Here is a 7,683-nt window from a genome sequence, read left to right on the forward strand (position 1 = left end):
GGATAAGAGAGCAGGTCCGGGGGGGCGGAGGTGGCTGAAGTTGTTGGATTCGGGGTGTACTTTGGTCCTAAGGCCCACAGGCCTTGCTTCCGGATAGAACAGAGAGCGAGAGAAGCGGGTAGTCAAGGCTGCCTCTCTGGCTTGTTCAGCTTTGCAGAAGGAAGGCGTTTGCCTGTATTATGGGAGGGGTATCTGAGGGAGGCCAGGGCTCGGGCTGGAGCATTTGGAGTCGTGGGGCAGGTGGACCCGCGGGGCTGGATGCTGGGGGCCATCAACGCTTCAGTGGAGTTTATTGCTGAGCCGAGTGACATCACGATGAGAGGGTGTGAGGACAGAGAGAGGCCACTCCCCAGCCCTGGGCGCTCAGCCCTGTGACCAGGGGAAGGAGGGGGGGGGCCCGAGGGGTGGCCCGGAGGCCAGCGAGAAGCATCTCAAGGAGGAGGGCTCTCACGTCTCCCACCAGATCAGAGAGGGAGCGGGGCCTGAGACCAGCCACGACTCAGCGTGCCGGAGTGGCCGCTGGCACTGAAGCAGCGTTGTCGCCGGAAGGGGCCAGCGCCCGGTGGGTCTAGGAGACCACAGGTACCCTAGGGGAGGGGGGAAATGGGCGGTCCTGGAAGGGGATGGGGGCGAGAGACCGCCTGGGGGTTCTTTTAAGATGGAAGAAATTAAAGGAAGAAATCTATATGCCCGTGGGACTAAGCAAGTCAAGGGAAATTTCAAGGGCGGGAGAGGGAACTGCAGGACCGCTGTCCTTGAACAGGCACGTGGCGGGGGGATGGGGTGGGGAGGTGCTCATCCGGGCCGGGAGGGGTGAAGGCGGCGGGTACAGGGTGGATGTCGGTGAGTGAAGGACGCCGTAGTCCGAGGTTCTGAGAGGTCTCTCCTGATTCTTCCATTTTTCTCAGGGAACCAGGGAGCAGGGTCCTTGGCTGAGCACGGAGGGGAGGGGACGGGACGAGGGGAGGGGTGAAACACTCCTCGGAGAGCCCCGGGACATCAACCAGGGAAAGGCAGCCCTGAGGCCACAGGAATTTAAACCGGGGGCTCAATTTCAGTTCACCGGCATTTTAGGCTGCTAGGTCTTTGCCGTGGGGGCAGTCCTGTATTTTATAGGAGCCTCCGCCCCCAGGGAAACCACTGCTCACCCCATTTTCAAACCGTAACCACTTGGCTGATGAAATGTTACCTAAGCTCCCCGCCCTTTTGAAGTGTGCACTCCTTCCGCCTGGGGGACACCCTCCTCTCCTGGTCCTGCTTTCTGCCTACCTCTTGGATGCTACTGTCTCCTCCTCCATCTGTCCTTGGACGCCCTCCCCTCTATTTTCTACCCATTTTCCCTGAGCGATATGCCAACCTTAGCTTTAACTATCGTGTGTGTATGCCTGATGACCCTCAAACCCGTATTTTGGGCCCCTCTCTCCCTCCTGAACTTCCCACGCCCTCAAACCCAACAAGGCGGGCAGTCAGATCAGCAGCCCTTTCTCCTGACGAACGGTACCCGCCTCCCTACGCCTTCAGTCAGCACCTTTGGGTGGGCCACACTCTGGCCCCAGGTCCCAGCGCTGAGTTCCGCGAGGTGGCCTCCCGCGGCTGCCTGGCCCTGTGCCCGCCCGCCCCAGTCGCCACTGCCATCACTTTGCCCGGGTCCTCACCCCTCTCGCTGGGAACAGCAGCGGCCTTCTGGATGCTGTCCTTGCCTTCAGTTTTACCCCATCGATCTCCCGCTACTCCGCCGTCAGCAGGATGTTTCCAGAAAGCAGTCATGACCCTGTCACCCTGTTGCAAGCACCTTAACCATTACGCGCAGGATCTACACACCTCACAGCCTCATTTCTTGCCACTGCTGCCTGGATGGCTGGGCTCCGATCCCACCCAATTTCTCACCTGTCTCTGCACCAACGGGACCAATTCATGCGTCTTCACCTTTGCACATGATGTTCTTTCCACCTGGATGCCCCCATCTCTGTGCCCAGCTAGTTCCCACTCACCCTCCCCGAGCCCACCCACCCCTGCTTCCAGGAGCTGGGCTCCGCTCTGTGGCTTCAATGTCACTTTGTTAGTACTTTCATCACACGAGTCATCCAGTGTGTCTAAACACCTGCTCACTCGTGAGCTCACGAGGGGAGAGTCCTTGTCTTGGCTTCCTTTGTATCATCAATGCCTGGCACAGAGATTCTTAAATGAATCATCATTTTTAATAAGGCGTAGTATTCTAGATTATAAATAGATAAGTCATACTTAAGTTAACCTATCCCAAATATTGAATGTATTGTTTGTTTCACATTTTTTGGAATTACTAATGTTTATTTTTCAAAATGGAGAAAACATTTGTCCTCTTTTTTATTTTAAGAGCAGTACAGACTTTTTGTAAAAGAAAATTCAGTCAATATAGAAAGGCATAAAAACAAAGTAAAAATCATGCATAAGCCCACCATCCACAGATGGCCTTTGTCATCAAGCTGATGTATACCTTTGCAAACCGTTTTCTATGCACTCGGTTACCTCTACATTTTAAAACTAAAATGGAGACATATTGTACATGCTGTTTTATAAGCAGCTTAACAGTGTCTCATGAACATTCCATGTCATTAGATATTCATGTATCACTTTTTAATGATTGCAGTGTCTTACTGTATGCATATGGCAATTCATTTAATAAATCTCCTCTCTTTGGATGTTCTGGTTGTTATCGAGATGCCATGAATCTCCTTGTAGATATGTTTTTGTACTCTTATCTGATTATTTGCTTAAAATATAATCCTTGATGTAGAGAATAGACTTGTGGTTGCCAAGGGAGAGGGAGGGAGTGGGAGTTTGGGGTCAGCAGATGCAAACTATTATATATAGGATGGATAATAACAAGGTCCTACTGTGTAGCACAGAGAACTGTATTCAATATCCTATGATAAACCATAATGGAAAAGAATATTTAAAACGGATTGTATATATATATATATGTATAACTGAATCACTTTGCTGTACAGCAGAAATTAACACAACATTGTAAATCAACTCTACTTCAATAAAGAAAATTAAAGCTAAAAAAACATATAGTCCTTGAAGTTGAATTGTCGGGTTGAATATGCTCGCACATTTTTAATGCTTTGGTCCCGTTGTTCTCCAGGACGGTTGTTATACTTCTAAGAGCGACGTAAGGCAGCACCAATCCCCCCCCATCAAGACCCATAGGGGGTATTACCATGTGTTTCCTCTTTGTCAACCCTGGAGGGGGAAATGTTTGTGTTTCTATTCTCTTTGGAGAATATCGAACACCTCTGAGGCCAGCAACTCTCAGATAATCACATGGTAGATGTTTAATAAGTATTTTATGAATGATGGATGGGTGAGTGAAGACAAGTGCACGAAGGGTACATAGCATCTGGGACGCTGGACTTGGGTCAGAGATGCTGGATTTAAATCCTGGTTCTGGGAATTCCCTGGTTGTCCAGTGGTTAGGACTCGGTGCTTTCACTGCCTAGGGCCCTGTTTCCATCCCTGGTCTGGGAACTAAGATCCCACAAGCCAAGGGGCCAAAAAACAAAACAAAACAAAAGCACACAAACCCCCCCCCCCAGAATCCTGGTTCCATGGTTTGTGCAATCACAGACAAGTCACTCAACTTGATTAAACCTCAGTTTACTCAGTTGTGAATTGGAGATCATAATTCCTACTTCATATGATTACTGTGAAGTTAATAAGATATTGTGCTTTAAAACAATGCAAAAAGCATTTTGAAAGTAATACTTATATATGCAAAATGTTCAAATAGTACAGCAAGTTATACTGTAAAAAGTCTCCTTCTCACCCACCTTGACTCCGTCTCTCCTATTCCAGAAAAAACACGGGTTTATTTTGTGTCCTCCCAGAGACACACAGGATAACTGATTAAATATATTGTTATGTAGCTGCTTTTTCCACTTAATCTGTTTTGGAGACTGGTCCTCACACATTTACATGTAGCTACCTCATTATTTTGAATTCATTGTAGTTTAGTTAACCACTTCTTTGTGAGCAGACATTTAGACATCATGGTTAAGAGCATAAGATCTGGAATCAAACTGCTCGAGTCTGAGTACAATTTCAAACCTACCAGCTGCGAAACCTTGAGTAACTGGCCTTAGTTCTCTGTGCCTTGGTTTTCTCATCAATAAAATGGGGGTGATATAGACCCACCTCAAAAGGCATTCTGAAGATTTAGAGTTTGCGTATGTAAAATACTAACAACAACCGGCATATAGTAACCGCTCAATAAAGTGACTTACTTTTTTGTTTCCAGTATTTTATTATTTTCCAAAAAGTCCACAGTGATTATCCTTGTACCACCCCTCCAAAAACCAATATGCACATTATACAATAGAGGGTGACCTTGATATGGATACAGAATGAATGGAGGGTGTGTTTCCACTCAGGACGCAGAAAGCTGAAAAGGCATCGCTCAGGCCCTAATAACGAAAAAAAGTCAGATAAACTACAGAATCAGAAAGCTGAGTTCGGACTTCCCTGGTGGCGCAATGGTTAAGAATCCGACTGCCAAGCAGGGGACACGAGTTCGAGCCCTGGTCTGAGACGATCTCACATGCCGCGGAGCAACTAAGCCCATGCGCCACAACTACTGAGCCTGCGCTCTAGAGCCCACGAGCCACAACTACTGAAGCCCGCGCGCCTAGAGCCCGTGCTCCGCAACAGGAGAAGCCACTGCAGTGAGAAACCCGCGCACCGCAACGAAGAGTAGCCCCCGCTCGCCGCAACTAGAGAAAGCCCGCGCGCAGCAACGAAGACCCAACACAGCCCAAAATAAATAAATAAATAATTTTCTAAAAAAGAAAGACAGCTGAGGTCACAGGGCAACTAGGTAACCTAGAGCCCAAGGAAAGACGGGCCCCTCCAAGGAGAGATGGGATGAGAAGGACTCACCTGAGGCAGAGGGAGGGGGAGACAGCCCAGGGGATGAGAATCTTGCTAAAGTATTTAACAAATTGCTAAGGGCGGAGGGGGGCTCTCCTCCACAGGCCTCCTCAGGGATCAGGAGAAAGACGGGGCGGGTGGGAGAGTAGAGAGAGCCCCCCCCCCTCCGGGGTGGGGGGGAGGCAGGAGCCCTACCCAGATCCACCCCTAGATGAAGCAGGAAAAGGAGGAGGAGGAGGAGAAAGGGATGGGCACAGAACGGGACCTAGACCCTTCAGGTGCTGGGGAGGAGGGGCAGAAAACAGCTGGGGGTCTGCGGGGTCTGGGCAATTTGCCCCCAGGGACATTTGGCAAAGTCTAGAGACATTTTTGGTCCCCAGAGCTGGGAGGACAGAGTGCACTGAGGGCTTTTGTTGGGTGGAGGCCAGAGACGCTGCTGAACTTCTACAAAGCCCTGGACAGCCCCACAACAGAGAGTCAGCCCCAAATGCCAACAGTGTCCAGGTAAGGAAGCCTGCATAACAGGCCCGCAAGGTCTTCTCCACACAAGTCCTGCCACAGACCGGAGGGTCATTGCAAAGTTCCCACCCTGGAGGCCCAGGCACATAGGGCCTGCCCACGAGGAGCCTGGACCAGGACAAGGGGGTCTCCTGACCCCCAGCACCGTGCCACCGGGAAAGCAGGCACCAAGCAACAGCCATCTACGCAGAGGACAGGGTGGACGGGGCACCTTCCATGACACAGGTGCAGAGGGACACAGGTGCTGAAGGCCCAGGGTGCAGCAGGGACACAGAGAAAGCCCAGCACCAAGAGAGGGGCAGCCAACCATCACCATCACAAAGCTCAGACTGACCTGAACTCCTGCCCTGCTCAACTCAGCGCTCCTGGACACACACACACACACACACGGCCTAGCAGAAGAGGCACACCCATTCCCAGCCACATGTCCTGTTTATCTCAACCTCTACTGTTCTACACAGATGTCCAGCACTTAATAAAAAATTAAGAGACATGCAAAAAAAAAAAAAAAGAAAAACAAACGAAAAAAATCTCATTGTCAAAAAACAAAGTTACCAGTAGAACCAGATTCATGTATAACTCAGATGTTAAAGGTTCTGGTGGAAAAGGTGGACAGCAAGCAGGAACAGATGTAGAATTTCAGCAGACACGAAAACTGTAGAAGTCACACAGGGATGCTAGAGATCAAAAAGGACACTGAGAGGAGAATGGCTTCCATGGGATCATCGCAGAGGAAAGAAAGAAGAAACAAGAACACCGGAATTTGTTGTGAATCTCTGGACAAAGTCCTAACCTCTCAGAGCCAAAGGCATCTCATCAAATTGAAAGGACTGATTCTTACCGCTGAGTGATTGAAAGGAAGAAAGACGTGGAGGCAGTAGGTGTAAATAATAGCCTTTGGAAACTTCTTCTCTCCCATTGATACCTAAAGTTGGTTGTGTGTGTGTGTGTGCGTGTGTGTGTGTGTTTTCAAAATGGGAATAGTTTAGCTCTTTTATAGTAATATGCACAGAATCTGTTTTTTTTGTTTGTTTGTTTGTTTTCGGTACGCGGGCCTCTCACTGCCGTGGCCTCTCCCGTTGCGGAGCACAGTCTCCGGACGCGCAGGCTCGGCGGCCACGGCTCACGGGCCCAGCCGCTCCGCGGCACGTGGGACCCTCCCGGACCGGGGCACGAACCCGCGTCCCCTGCATCGGCAGGCGGACTCTCAACCACTGCACCACCAGGGAAGCCCAGAATCTGTTTTTTTAAGAAAATATAGTTATTGTCCATGATTCTGCCCAGAGATAACCACTAACATTTTTACAAAAGTGTCTCATTCGACACACGGTGAATGCAAGTCCACTTTCTTCCCACTTCACGGTACATCATGGACAGCTGCACATGTCGGTAAATAGAGGGGTCCAACCTCACTTTATGGGCTGCCTGGGAGGTGAGTAAATATCTCTACTGCAGCGAGTTTCGCCAGCCCCCTTTGGGTGACACTTAGGTCGCTACCATTTGTCTCCGATTACACCACCGCCACAGAGGGAGCCCTAGTACACGTATCTTTGTGCACCTACCCAGTTATTTTCTTTGGAAAAGTGCTCAGATGTGAAATTGCTAGGGAAAAGTCATCATGCTTTTCAAGGTTTTTAGACAGCTTGTCAAATTGTTCTTCGGAAAGTGTCTCCTAATTCCCACCTAGACCAACGGTTTATGCAGGCTTGAGTTTCTTCACATCCTCACCAGCCTAGACACCAGGGGTGTTCTTTTTACTCTTTGCCAATTTGATATATGAGAGGTGGTGTCTCTCCTAATCTTAAGCTGCTCGCATGTCAGACGATGCTACGGAAGAGTGTACATGCTCTGTCTGCATCCTCCAAACCCCAGCATTTGCACTGACTTTTCCTCACGGCTAGAAATCAGCCAGGGCACCAAGCCTGCAATATAAGGACTATAAATCCCAGCATGCCCTGCAAACCCATGGGGTAGATAAGGATAGACCAAGGGATGTTGGGACTTTCCCCTCCTGCTGTGGCCTGGGTCACTGAGACTGGCAGGTGTGGAGGTGGGCAGGTGAAGCTGAGTCATTCGGGACACTGGGTGTGGTTTCCTGGATCAGCTCCAGAGTTGACACGAAGGTTCCAGTAACGGGTGGCTGAGCTGGGCTAATTGCTGCTGGTGCTGCCCCAGCCCAGCCCTGCACGTAGCAGGAGGGAGGAGGGAGGAGGAGGGAGAAGAAGGAGGAGGGGGAGGGGCGTGGGTGGGGGAGGG

Source organism: Physeter macrocephalus, chromosome 4, assembly GCF_002837175.3.
Source record: "Physeter macrocephalus isolate SW-GA chromosome 4, ASM283717v5, whole genome shotgun sequence".
In the NCBI taxonomy this organism is placed as follows: Eukaryota; Metazoa; Chordata; class Mammalia; order Artiodactyla; family Physeteridae; genus Physeter; species Physeter macrocephalus.